We start from the raw sequence: 14,786 nt of genomic DNA on the forward strand, positions 1-14,786 counted from the left end.
TCCTCCTTGTTGTTGGGGTTGTTGAGGATCCCGCCATTTGAAATTCGGATGGTCCCTCCACCCCGGATTGTAGGAATTAGAGTATGGATCATGGCGTGGTTGATTTTGGTTCCCAAAACCCACGGCATTGGCAGCTTCCCAACCCCCATTCTCAATCAATTGAGGGCATTGATCATTGGCATGTCCTTGCATCGAGCACACGCCACACACACTTGGTCCATGAATCTTCATTCCCTCGGCTAACTGAGAAACAATAGAAGTAAGGTTAGCTAATTGGGATTGAATCTCGGGCATAGAACTTACCTCATTCACTTGTGGCCGTGGGGGGTCCCTTTGTCCAACACCTTCGTATTGTTGTGCATTATGTGCTCGGTTGGCAATTAGAACTTTTGCAGCCCCCGGAGTCTTATCCACCAACGCTCCTCCCGCCGAGGCATCAAGCATTTGGCGTTCCATGGGAAGGAGTCCTTCGTAGAAATATTGAATGAGTAGCTCCTCCTTCATTTGATGCTGTGGACAAGAAGCAACAAGTGATTTAAAACGTTCATAATAAGAAGGAAACGATTCACCTGGGTTTTGTTGGATGCCACTAATCCGTTTCCTCAAGAGAATGACTCTTGAAGTTGGGAAAAACTTCTCCAAGAACGCTCTTTTCATACTATCCCAAGATGTAACCGTTCCGGGTGCTAACTCGTAAAGCCAATCTTTCGCCTTTTCCAAAAGTGAGAATGGAAAGGCCTTCATCATCAGAATACTCCCGTCAACATTGATGGGTGTCATGCTCGAACAAACAACCTCGAACTCCTTGAGATGCTTGTTGGGATCTTCCATGGAAAGCCCATGGTATTTCGGAATGTGGTGCAACAAGCTTGACTTCAACTCAAATTCGTCGGTCTTGCCTTGGGCAGCCGCGGGGTATTGAATGCATAATGGTGCGGCATTGGTCAACCCCGAGGCCGAAAGCTCTTTGATGGTCCGATTATCCGCGGCCATAACTTCTTCTTCCTCTTCTTCAAATTCAGATTCGGCCTCTGAACTTGAACTAGGTTCACTAGGTTCGGGATGCCTCCTCTTTCTTCTCAAATCACGTTCAAAATCGTCGTTAAAGTCCAAGATGTTTGCATGCACAGTTTGAGAACTCCGCGTCATGCACTAGTACCTACACCAAGAAAACAAAACAAAATCAGAAAACTAGGTAAATTAAATCAAGACACACGGCAACAACACAAGGGATTAGCAATTTTGCTAATCCCCGGCAACGGCGCCAAAATTTGATGTGAAAATTAACTTGACACACAAATTAAACCCTATGGATGACAATTGTAGTATATGAGCAAATAGGGATCGTTCTAACCGGGGATTAACTAGGGATGCTAATCAATGTAAAACTGACTCAAGAACATAAAAATATAATGTAGAACACTAAACTAGACTCAATTAATGCAAAACTAGGGTTTAAAACACCTAAACAAACTAAAAACTCAAAACAGCAACTAGAAGGCTCAAAACTGCCTAAAAACCACTTTCTGGGCAGTTTTGAGCACCTACACTACTTTGGACGAATTTGGACTATGACTTGACTCAAAACACTTAGAAACACAACTAAATGGATTTCTAACTAATCTAACACTTTAAAATAGATGGGGGAATGATTTTGACGAAATTAAAACTTTAAAACTCAAACTTTAAAAACAAATGTAAAGCAAAACAGATTGTGATTAAATAGAATGGTGAGAAGCTAGTTAGAGGGTTCCTTATCCACACATGAACATATGCATACAACTCAATCTCCAATTACTCTTTCAACAAATCATGAATGACAATGCCCCAAATTAACTAGATTGCACCAATTAATTCTCAGATTTCCCTAGATTCATTGAATTGAATGGAATACGCATTACAACCAAATTATTCTTATCAAGGACCCTAACTATGGAATACGCATGATAGAGACACATATCAAAGATCATTAAGTTCAATGGACATCATAAGCATTGACGAGGCATTCATAACTATGGGATACGCATGTTACTCTTGCCTAGGATTTACTTAACACAATCGTGACTAGCGACTTTCACTACTTATGAATATAAGTTAATAACGATTAGGTGAAATTCCCTTATACCCTAGCATCAAGTTTAAGCATGCAAATTAAGTGTCGACCCTCAACCCACATACATAAACAAGTTATCAATCAAATAGATAAGTAAATCACATTCACAATTTCTGAAATCATAATTGGAAGAAATCAAATCATATAAAACATATGTCCATGGCTTCAAATTCACCTCTAACTAAAAAGAAATTAGTTCCACATGTCTAACATAATTGAACAACAATTTAAATTAAACATGAAAACAGAAACAAAGAAAGAAAGAACTCCAAACACTCCACTAATGGCAGATTGCATGTGTAAGGCTTCTCCTTCCTTTGGACTGCACGGCACTCCTTCTTTCTCCTCCTTTAGTGGCTGCACAAGGTGGATGAATGGTTATGGAAGGATGTAGGAATGGTTTGGGGAAGAGGATGGTGCGGCAAGGTTGAATTTGGGCAGAAAGTTGGGAGTTTGGGGATGGAAGGCTGCGGCAAGGTGGGAAATAGGGTTTTGGACGAATTTCTGAATATGGAGAGGGTATGTTCGGCCAAAGGGTTTAAAGGAGTATATATAGGCACTTCAAACCCTAGCAATCAGATTAGGGTTAGAGATGGGCCTTCTAGAATGCCTTGCAAGGCAAGGAAATCAGGTATTTTGGGGCCCTAGGTGCGGCAGAGATTAGGGAAATCAGATTTGGAAATGGGCTAGGGTTTAGGTGCGGCATTAAGTGAGGATCCAAGATGAATTGGGCTAGGAGGATGCGGCCTTGTCCAAGAGGTAGGGATGGGTCGTCTAGAAGCCCAAAGCCAAGAATAGAAACTCTCGAAAATGGAAACCTCCAAGAATAGAAACTTTAGTTGCCAATTCCGACTTCTTTGTTCTTCACTTTCATTTCTTCATTTCTTACGCTCCCTTGACCTTCAAACTCGTCCATTCCTTGTTCCAAGCATGTACTTTTCAATCCAAGCTCACTTTTGCTCTAAAATGCTCCATTTTGCCATCTTTTATGTCATATGCCCTTTGAACCTGAAAACACATGAAAGTAGCTCAAAAGACTACTTTAACTAAGAAAACATAACGAAAATGCATAAGAACTAGCTAACTAAGGCGCATAAATATGCTCCTATCAACTAGCGACTTTTACTACTTATGAATATAAGTTAATAACGATTAGGTGAAATTCCCTTATACTCTAGCATCAAATTCATGCATGCAAACTAAGTGTCGACCCTCAATCAACATACATAAACATGTTATCAATCAAATAGATAAGTAAACCACATTCGCGATTCATGAAATCATAATTGGAAGAAATCAAGTCATATAAAACATATGATCATGGCTTTGAATTCCCCTCTAACTATAAAGAAATTAGTTCCTCATGTTCGCAAATACACAAAGACAAATAAATTTAAACATTGACATAAAGATAGAAAACACCTAGAAACGCTCCACAATCCAAGCTCCTTGAATGGCATGCACGGCTCCAAGTTGTCTTCCTTCTTCTCCTTGCAAACTCACGGCACAAGAGGTATGAATGGTGAATGGTGTAGTGAAAATCTGGTAGAGGGTGGTGAATGAATAGGTGCGGCAATGGGTTGTATATATAGGCTGAAAATTCACATTCCTAGGTAGCAAAGGACAAGGTTTTAAAGGCCTAAATTGCATAGGATAATAACATCCAATCCTATAAGGAAAACAAGTCAAAAACCCAAAAGGGATTGGGAGATAAGATGCAGCACAAAGAGTGTGAAATGATAAGGCTTCTAGAAACCAAAATCCTAAAGGAAATAAGGTAGAAAATTCGGCACAAAGTTAGGGTTCTAGAAGGATAATACAAGGCAGATTTTTAGGGGTTTCTAGAAAGGTTCTAGGCGCCCTTTTGTGTAGGATAAGGTTAGGTCTTCTAGAAATCCCATTTTAAGCATCCTAATCTAGTTAGAAACCCCCCTAATTGGCTGAAATGTGGATAGTTTAGGATAAGGATAAGATAGGATAGGATGAGGTTTTGGATAAGATACCTTATCTTGAGCTGATTCTTTAGCTTTAATTCTTCTTCTTCATGTAGGAAACCTTGCTTGAGTAGGAAACTTCATACATCTAGGAATCCATCTTCAATTAGGACTCCTATATTGATTAGGAATCCCAATTCATTTAGGAATCCTTCATTCAAGCCATTTCCTTCTTCAACTAAGAAACTTTGTATCTTCAATTCTTCAACTTTGAAACGCCTTCCTAGCTTCACCAATTCCTCAAATTCGTCCATCCCTTGTGCCTCATGTGCATGAACTCCATTTTAGCCCAATTTTGCTCCAAAATGCTCCAAATTGCATCCTTTTGCTCACTTTGTCTCTAAAACCTGAAAACACATGAAAATAGCTTAAAAGACTAACTTAACTAAGAAAACACAACATAAATGCATAAGAACTAACTAACTAAGGCGCATAAATATGCTCCTATCAATGATCTTTGATATGTGTCTCTATCATGCGTATTCCATAGTTAGGGTCCTTGATAAGACTAATTTGGTTGTAATGCGTATTCCATTCAATTCAATGAATCTAGGGAAATCTGAGAATTAATTGGTGCAATCTAGTTAATTTGGGGCATTGTCATTCATGATTTGTTGAAAGAGTAATTGGAGATTGAGTTGTATGCATATGCTCATGTGTGGATAAGGAACCCTCTAACTAGCTTCTCACCATTCTATTTAATCACAATCTGTTTTGCTTTACATTTGTTTTTAAAGTTTGAGTTTTAAAGTTTTAATTTCGTCAAAATCATTCCCCCATCTATTTTAAAGTGTTAGATTAGTTAGAAATCCATTTAGTTGTGTTTCTAAGTGTTTTGAGTCAAGTCATAGTCCAAATTCGTCCAAAGTAGTGTAGGTGCTCAAAACTGCCCAGAAAGTGGTTTTTAGGCAGTTTTGAGCCTTCTAGTTGCTGTTTTGAGTTTTTAGTTTGTTTAGGTGTTTTAAACCCTAGTTTTGCATTAGTTGAGTCTAGTTTAGTGTTCTACATTATATTTTTATGTTCTTGAGTCAGTTTTACATTGATTAGCATCCCTAGTTAATCCCCGGTTAGAACGATCCCTATTTGCTCATATACTACAATTGTCATCCATAGGGTTTAATTTGTGTGTCAAGTTAATTTTCACATCAATTTGCTTAAGACGATTGTGATCAACAACCTTTACTACTTTTGAATATGAGTTCATAACGATTAGGTGAAATTCCCTTATATCCTAGCATCAAACTTATGCATGAAAATTAAGCGTGCACTCTCAACCAACACACACAAATCAGTTTAAATTCATATAGATAAGTAAATTGAATTAACAACTTATGAAATGCAATTAGAAGTAATCAAATCATATAGCAAGCATAAACATGGTTTCGAATTCCCCCCTAGCCAAGAGGGGGTTTAGTTCCTCATACGCACAAAGCAAAGATAAATAAATTTAAACATTGAAATCCAAAGAAAAAGAACACCTAGACACTCCAACTTGGACAGCAGGTGCATCCACGATTCCTCCTTCCTCCTTGCTGCGGCACAGAGATTTTGGACAGGTTTTTAGGGTTATGAATGGTGTGGAATGGATGGGGGATGTATGGTGGTGTTTAGGATGGATGGGTGGTGCGGCAAAGGGTGGTTTTTGGCAGGAATTATGGAGTACGGTGGTGGAAGGCTGCGGCAAAGAGAGGTTCTTTGTTTCTGGCGTGAATGATGTGTATGAGAGGTGGTAATTCGGCCAAGGGGTTAACATGAGTATATATAGGTGATAGGAGCATATTTATGCGCCTTAGTTAGTTAGTTCTTATGCATTTATGTTGTGTTTTCTTAGTTAAATTAGTCTTTTAAGCTATTTTCATGTGTTTTCAGGTTTTAGAGACAAAGTGAGCAAAAGGAAGCAATTTGGAGCATTTTGGAGCAAAATTGGGCTAGAATGGAGTTCATGCATATGTAGCACAAGGGATGGACGAATTTGAAGGATTGATGAAGCTAGGAATGTGTTTTGAAGTTGAAGAATTGAAGATACAAAGTTTCCTAGTTGAAGTAGGAAAGGGCTTACACGAAGAATTCCTAAATGGAGAAGGATTCCTAATCAATGTAGGAGTCCTAAATGAAGATGGATTCCTAGAGACATGAAGTTTCCTACTCAAGCAAGGTTTCCTACATGAAGAAGAAGAATTAAAGCCAAAGAATCAGCTCAAGATAAGGAATCTATCCAAAACCTCATCATAACCTTATCTTAGCTTAACTTATCCAAACAAACCTTATCCTATCTTATCTTATCCTAATCCTAAATTATCCACATTCCAGCCACTTAGGAGGGTTTCTAACTAGATTAGGATGCTTAAAATGGGATTTCTAGAAGACCTAATCCTTTCCTACAAAGGTGCCACACCTTATCCCTTGTTTTTCTAGAAATCAGCCACAAAATAACCTTTCTAGAAGGCCTTATCCCTTCTCCTACAAAAGTGACGCCCCAAACCTTTCTAGGACTCCTAGAAACCTGATTATTCCTTTCCCCCTTGGTTTCTAAAAGCCTTAGCCTTTTCCTTCAAGGATTGTGTGTTATTATCCTATACAAATTAGGCTTTTAAATCCTTTTCCTTTGCTACATAGGGGCTGCGAATTTCAGCCTATAAATACCACCCTTTGCTGCACCATTTAGTCACCCTCCTCTACCATATTTTCACTACACCATTCACCCAAACATCCCTCATTGTGCCGTGAGTTTGCAAGGAAAAGAAGGAAGAACTCTTGGAGCCGTGCATGCCATTCAAGGAGCTTGGATTGTGGAGCGATTCTAGGTGTTTTCTATCTTTGTTAGAATGTTTAAATTTATTTATCTTTGTTTATTTGCGAACATGAGGAACTAATTTCTTTATAGTTAGAGGGGAATTCAAAGCCATGATCATATGTTTTATATGACTTGATTACCTCCAGTTATGATTTCATGAATCGTGAATGTGGTTTACTTATCTATTTGATTGATAACTTGTTCTTGTGTGTTAATTAAGGATGCATACTTAGTTCGCATGCATGAATTTGATGCTAGAGTATAAGGGAATTTCACCTAATCGTTATTAACTTATATTCATAAGTAGTAAAAGTCGCTAGTCACGATTGTGTTAAGTAAATCCTTGGCAAAAGTAACATGCGTATCCCATAGTTATGAATGCTTCGTCAATGCTTATGATTTCCATTGAACTTAATGATCTTTGATATGTGTCTCTATCATGCGTATTCCATAGTTAGGGTCCTTGATAAGAATAATTTGGTTGTAATGCGTATCCCATTCAATTCAATGAATCTAGGGAAATCTGAGAATTAATTGGTCAATCTAGTTAATTTGGGGCATTGTCATTCATGGTTTATTGAAAGAGTAATTGGAAATCAAGTCGTATGCATATGTTTCATGTGTGGAGAAGGAACCTTCTAACTAGCCTTTCACCATCTTAATTTTCATCAAAACGTTTTTGTCTAAGTTTGTTTTCAAAGTTTCTGTTTTCAAAGTTAAATTCGTCCAAAATCAATCCCCCTTTACTTAGTTGAGTCATAGTAGTTAGAAATCACTTTAGTTTGTGTTTTTAAGTGTCTTAGGTCAAGTTAAAACCAATTTTCGTCCAAGTTTGTGTCTAGTGTTCAAAACTGCCCAGATTGTGGTTTTAAGGCAGTTTTGAGTGTTTTTGGGCTGTTTTGAGTCTTTTGGTTTGTTTTGGTGTTTTAAAGTTTAGTTTTGCATTCTTTGAGTCTAGTTTAGTGTTTTAAACTTGTTTTTACGTATTTGAGTCAGTTTTCAAGTGATTTTGCAATCCCTCCTAATCCCCGGTTTAGAACGATCCCTACTTACATACTTTGCTACAATTGATAAAAAGAGGGTTAATTTGAGTGTCAACATAATTTTCACATCAAATTTTGGCGCCGTTGCCGGGGATTAGCAAAGTTGCTAATCCCTTGGATTGTTTTATTTCAATTTGTTTTACTTGAGTCCAGATTTTTACTTTGTTTTTGTTTCTTGTTTTTAGGTACTAGTTTATGACTCGGAGCTCTCATCCGGTTCGTAAACACATCTTGGACTTTGACGACGATTTTGAACGAGAGTTGAGACGAAAGAGGAAGAATCCAGAACCTAGTGAATCAAGTTCAAATTCGGAAACCGAAGTTGAGATTGAGGAAGAGGAACCCACGGCACAGGTGGGTGAAGTGGAGACAGTCATGGCACAAGACAATCGTACAATCAAGGAGCTCTCGGCTTCGGGATTGGACAATGCCGCACCTCTATGTATTCAATATCCGGCGGCTGCCCTAGGAAAGACCGAGGAATTCGAGTTAAAGTCAAGTTTGCTACACCATATTCCAAAGTACCATGGGTTGTCCATGGAGGATCCTAACAAGCATTTGAAAGAATTCGAGGTGGTGTGTTCAAGCATGACTCCAATCAATGTCGACGGGAGTATATTGAAGATGAAGGCCTTTCCCTTTTCTCTCATGGAAAAGGCGAAAGATTGGTTGTATGAATTAGCTCCCGGAACGGTCACATCTTGGGAAAGCATGAAGCGAGCTTTCTTGGAGAAGTTTTTCCCAACTTCTCGAGTCATCCTCCTACGCAAAAGGATAAGTGGAATTCAACAAGAAGAAGGTGAGTCTTTTCCTACATATTATGAACGTTTTAAATCTCTTGTTGCTTCTTGTCCACAGCATCAAATGAAGGAGGAGCTTCTTCTACAATACTTCTACGAGGGACTTCTACCAATCGAACGACAAATGCTAGATGCTTCGGCGGGAGGAGCTTTGGTGGACAAGACTCCCACGGCAGCAAAGACGTTGATTGCCAATCGAGCGTTGAACGCTCAACAATACGAAGGTGTTGGCCAAAGAGGCACCCCACGGCAACACCAAGTGAATGAGGTAAGTGCCATAACCGAACTTCAAAATCAAATGGCTAACCTTACTACGTTGCTTTCTCAGGTTGTGGAAGGGCCAAAAGTTCAAAATGTAAGTGCGTGTGGTGTATGTTCCATGCAAGGACATCCTACGGACAAGTGCCCACAATTGATCGAGAACGGAGGGTGGGAGACCCTCAATGCCGTGGGCTTTGGGCAGCAATACCAACAAAGGAATGATCCCTTTCCTAACACCTACAATCCCGGTTGGCGTGATCATCCGAATTTCAAATGGCGGGAACCCCAACAAGGCCAACAACAAAACACATTTCGGCAACAACTCCCGGGTTTCTATCAAACGCCATTCGCACCAAATCAAACTCAAATACAATCTGCCCAACCAAATTCAGGTACGTCCTTGGATAATGATACAATTCTTAAATTACTCAACACTTTGTCTCAGGGGCTAGAGAATCAAACCACAGCATTGCAAACCCAAGCTAAAAGGGTGGATCACTTGGAAAAACAAATTGGGCAAATTGCGGAGTTTGTAGGACAGTTTCGAGACCAAGGAAGACTCCCTAGTTCAACCGTTGCAAATCCAAAAGGGGGATTCGAAACAGCCAAAGCAATTACATTGAGGAGTGGCAAACAAGTTGGACTTGAACCTCAAGCGTCCAATTCAAGTCAAAAAGAGGATGAAAAGCTACTGTTTGAGGAAGAACACCAAACCTCACCCACGGCAAGGATGGAACACCCTTTGCCGCAACCACCCAAGCCATCCAATTCGGCCAATAAGGGTAAGGAAGGTACAATTCAAGTTAATTCTAATGTTATTCCTCCGGATGTACCCTTTCCTAGCAGATTTTTGCAAGCCAAGAACGTAGAAGAGGAAAAAGACGTTCTTGAGACATTTAGAAAGGTGCATGTCAATATCCCACTCCTCGATGCAATAAAGCAAATCCCGAAATATGCTAAGTTCTTGAAGAAGCTTTGCACAACAAGGAATCGGATTCGGGAGAAAGAGGTGGTACACGTAAGTGAGAATGTATCTGCGTTGTTGCAAAGAAAGTTACCACCTAAATGCAAAGATCCAGGTAGTTTCACTATCCCTTGTGTTATTGGTAATACGAGGTTTGATCATGCTATGCTAGATTTAGGTGCATCAATCAATGTCATGCCATATTCTGTTTATGCATCGATGAATCTAGGAGAGCTTAAACATGATGGTGTTATTATTCAATTAGCCGATCGATCTAATGCATATCCGAAAGGAGTTTTGGAGGATGTTTTGGTGCAGGTAGACCATTTGATTTTTCCTGCAGATTTTTATGTGCTTGACATGGAAGATTCGGTACACTCTCCATCATCACCACTCTTACTTGGACGTCCTTTCATGAAAACAGCTCAAACCAAGATTGACGTGGCCAAGGGAGCAGTAACTATGGCCTTTGGTGGTGATATGATTAACTTTAAGGTTTCTGAATCGATTGAGAATACTAATGATGTTCGTTCTTGTTGTGCTATTAATGTAATTGAAAATATAGGGCAGGAATGTTCAACACTAGTCAAGAAGAATGTACCACAACCCACCATCGAGGAAGGAATTGGAGTGAACAACAAAGAATGCACGGCCCCAACCTTGAACTCATCAAATCTGCCCAAATGCAACCCTTGTGCATTTGTCCATAGTGCTACCACTTCTTTGCCGTACAAAGGTAAGCCACCTATTCCAATTTCGATTCCCATTTCAACTAATAGGTTGTTACCTTGTATGGTGCAGGTACCAAATCGAAGACAACGTGGTGGGAGAGTTCGTGTTGATTTAGAGAAGCAAAACATGACAATAAGAAAGGATCATTATCCCATCCCATTCAAGGACCCAAAAGATGAAGTATTTCGTAGGTCAGGTTTTGGAAACACCCCTCCATGCCGTGGGGTTCCATAAACCTTCAATGGAGCATCGTCCGGCTGGAAGACGTTAAAGCAAGCGCTTCTTGGGAGGCAACCCATGCAAATAAAGAGGACCTAGGCAGCTCCGGCATCATAATCAGATTTGCGTTTCTAAACCCTACTCTTTATTGCTTTTACTTTGCCATATTTGTCATGTTTGCTAGTTGTGTTATTTGCTTGCTTTTGTGTGAGTCTATGTTTGAAACATTGAGGACAATGTTTGGTTTAAGTGTGGGGGGGTACACAAAGTGTTTTTGTGTCAAATTCGTAGGATTTTACCACCTAACATTTCAAAGGTTGTTTTTCATTGTTTTTAAGTGTTTTTAGAAAGTTTGGATGTGTTTTTATGTAGCTTTACCAAAAAATCCGAAAATTCAAGAAAAAAATAGAAAAAGTTTTGAAAAAACCCAAAAAGAGTCGTTTTAAAGTTGTTTTTGTGTGTTTGTTTGTGTCTTAGGGTACCTTCCAACACAATGATGAGGATTCGGTTTGTAATTGCATGATTGTTAAAGAGAGTTATAAACATGGATGAAAGTTTGATTTACTCTTTGGTTTATGCTTGGTTGTGGTTATAACTTATGACTTCACATGTAATCATAAAGAAAAAAATCAGTTTTTGTAACATGCTTGAAGGAAGGAACTCAAACAAACGCTACAACCTTGTGAGACTTGAGCCTAAATGTTTATTTGGAGAGTTAAAATCTGTGCATTCTTGTTTTCTAAAGTCGTTGCATGATCTCATTATTCTTTGCTTGGTTACTACTTAGAAGGCGTTTCATCATTTAGTTCCAAACACTAGAACTCATGCCAATGTCATTCAAAACATGTTATTGAATTGCATAACACATATTCAAGATGAAGTTGTTTAGTAGTACCACCATAGCCAAAAAGCCTTCATTCCATGCATTTGTTTTTGTAGGTTTAACCCCGTTGAGCCTTGTTTAGCCTATGTTGTTTGTTAACCCACATTATCCTTACCTAGCCTAGATTAGGACCATCCATACCTTTGTTCTTGAAGCATAGTAATAAATGACTCAAAATGAATTCCTTTTGGTCATTATTGGCAGAAAATAAGTGTGGGGGAAGTGAGTTTTGTTGTGGGTGTGCCAAAGTCTTGAATGAGGCATGAAAAAGAAAAAAAAAATGAAATTCGTGGAAAAAGAAAAAGAAAAAGAAAAAATGTGAAAAGTATGAAAAAAGAGTTGAAAAGATGTGAAAAAGAGTTCTAAAGTGTTGATTGTTGAAGAAAGGGTCCAAAAAGTTGCATTTGACCCTAAATATGCATGCGTATTCCCCTTTGTGTTTAAAGTTGTTTTCTGCACTCTAAAGTGAATTTTAAGTGTCAATTTCATTGCTTTGCTTACTATTGTTTTAAGAACGTTTGTTTATCCTTTACCCTTCTTTGTTAGCCAATACCCCAAGCCCCGTTACAACCCTTTACTTTAATCTTGAGTGTTATGTGTTTCAATTTGTGGAGTTTAACATTGGTATGAGCATATGGTGTCACTGGTTCTCGCATCTAAGTAGTAGCATTCCATTCATGAGATCATATTTAAACATGTTGTTAACTCTGGAAAGTGCTTCCTTTGTCATACATATATGTGAGCATTTGTTTTCATATTTACATCAATCTTCTCACATATAACTAGTATAGGGTGTGTAGTCAGAAATTCTGTGTGAAAATTGAGTGCATATCTAGTAAGGAATTGAGCAAATTCTCTAAGGCATGTTACTACATTCAAAACAACGTTTTAATTGGTTATTTGTGAACTAATAAGTAGTGACTATGATTAAGTATGTGCTTAAGCGTAAAGATGGCTAAAATCTGTGGGAATGATGATTTTTAACATGTCATGTGCATTGGAAATCCCTGAGGCGATTGTTGGAAGGTTTAGGTTGTGTTTTACTCGTTTTGTTTCGTTTATTTACTTTGTTTCGTTTTGTTTTGCTCGAGGACTAGCAAAAGCTAAGTGTGGGGGAATTTGATAGGAGCATATTTATGCGCCTTAGTTAGTTAGTTCTTATGCATTTATGTTGTGTTTTCTTAGTTAAATTAGTCTTTTAAGCTATTTTCATGTGTTTTCAGGTTTTAGAGACAAAGTGAGCAAAAGGAAGCAATTTGGAGCATTTTGGAGCAAAATTGGGCTAGAATGGAGTTCATGCATATGTAGCACAAGGGATGGACGAATTTGAAGGATTGATGAAGCTAGGAATGTGTTTTGAAGTTGAAGAATTGAAGATACAAAGTTTCCTAGTTGAAGTAGGAAAGGGCTTACACGAAGAATTCCTAAATGGAGAAGGATTCCTAATCAATGTAGGAGTCCTAAATGAAGATGGATTCCTAGAGACATGAAGTTTCCTACTCAAGCAAGGTTTCCTACATGAAGAAGAAGAATTAAAGCCAAAGAATCAGCTCAAGATAAGGAATCTATCCAAAACCTCATCATAACCTTATCTTAGCTTAACTTATCCAAACAAACCTTATCCTATCTTATCTTATCCTAATCCTAAATTATCCACATTCCAGCCACTTAGGAGGGTTTCTAACTAGATTAGGATGCTTAAAATGGGATTTCTAGAAGACCTAATCCTTTCCTACAAAGGTGCCACACCTTATCCCTTGTTTTTCTAGAAATCAGCCACAAAATAACCTTTCTAGAAGGCCTTATCCCTTCTCCTACAAAAGTGACGCCCCAAACCTTTCTAGGACTCCTAGAAACCTGATTATTCCTTTCCCCCTTGGTTTCTAAAAGCCTTAGCCTTTTCCTTCAAGGATTGTGTGTTATTATCCTATACAAATTAGGCTTTTAAATCCTTTTCCTTTGCTACATAGGGGCTGCGAATTTCAGCCTATAAATACCACCCTTTGCTGCACCATTTAGTCACCCTCCTCTACCATATTTTCACTACACCATTCACCCAAACATCCCTCATTGTGCCGTGAGTTTGCAAGGAAAAGAAGGAAGAACTCTTGGAGCCGTGCATGCCATTCAAGGAGCTTGGATTGTGGAGCGATTCTAGGTGTTTTCTATCTTTGTTAGAATGTTTAAATTTATTTATCTTTGTTTATTTGCGAACATGAGGAACTAATTTCTTTATAGTTAGAGGGGAATTCAAAGCCATGATCATATGTTTTATATGACTTGATTACCTCCAGTTATGATTTCATGAATCGTGAATGTGGTTTACTTATCTATTTGATTGATAACTTGTTCTTGTGTGTTAATTAAGGATGCATACTTAGTTCGCATGCATGAATTTGATGCTAGAGTATAAGGGAATTTCACCTAATCGTTATTAACTTATATTCATAAGTAGTAAAAGTCGCTAGTCACGATTGTGTTAAGTAAATCCTTGGCAAAAGTAACATGCGTATCCCATAGTTATGAATGCTTCGTCAATGCTTATGATTTCCATTGAACTTAATGATCTTTGATATGTGTCTCTATCATGCGTATTCCATAGTTAGGGTCCTTGATAAGAATAATTTGGTTGTAATGCGTATCCCATTCAATTCAATGAATCTAGGGAAATCTGAGAATTAATTGGTCAATCTAGTTAATTTGGGGCATTGTCATTCATGGTTTATTGAAAGAGTAATTGGAAATCAAGTCGTATGCATATGTTTCATGTGTGGAGAAGGAACCTTCTAACTAGCCTTTCACCATCTTAATTTTCATCAAAACGTTTTTGTCTAAGTTTGTTTTCAAAGTTTCTGTTTTCAAAGTTAAATTCGTCCAAAATCAATCCCCCTTTACTTAGTTGAGTCATAGTAGTTAGAAATCACTTTAGTTTGTGTTTTTAAGTGTCTTAGGTCAAGTTAAAACCAATTTTCGTCCAAGTTTG

General features: G+C 38.3%; 1 long non-coding RNA gene across 1 annotated transcript; it reads left to right on the forward strand.

Moving 5' to 3' along the window:
• Nucleotides 1–10,973: 10,973 nt before the first annotated feature.
• Nucleotides 10,974–14,245, forward strand: LOC126631015 (uncharacterized). Its single transcript, XR_007626208.1, has 2 exons — nucleotides 10,974–11,270; nucleotides 11,320–14,245. It is a non-coding gene; the product is annotated as an uncharacterized LOC126631015 (long non-coding RNA).
• Nucleotides 14,246–14,786: the final 541 nt, after the last annotated feature.

Source organism: Malus sylvestris, chromosome 8 (assembly GCF_916048215.2).
Source record: "Malus sylvestris chromosome 8, drMalSylv7.2, whole genome shotgun sequence".
Classification (NCBI taxonomy): domain Eukaryota; kingdom Viridiplantae; phylum Streptophyta; class Magnoliopsida; order Rosales; family Rosaceae; genus Malus; species Malus sylvestris.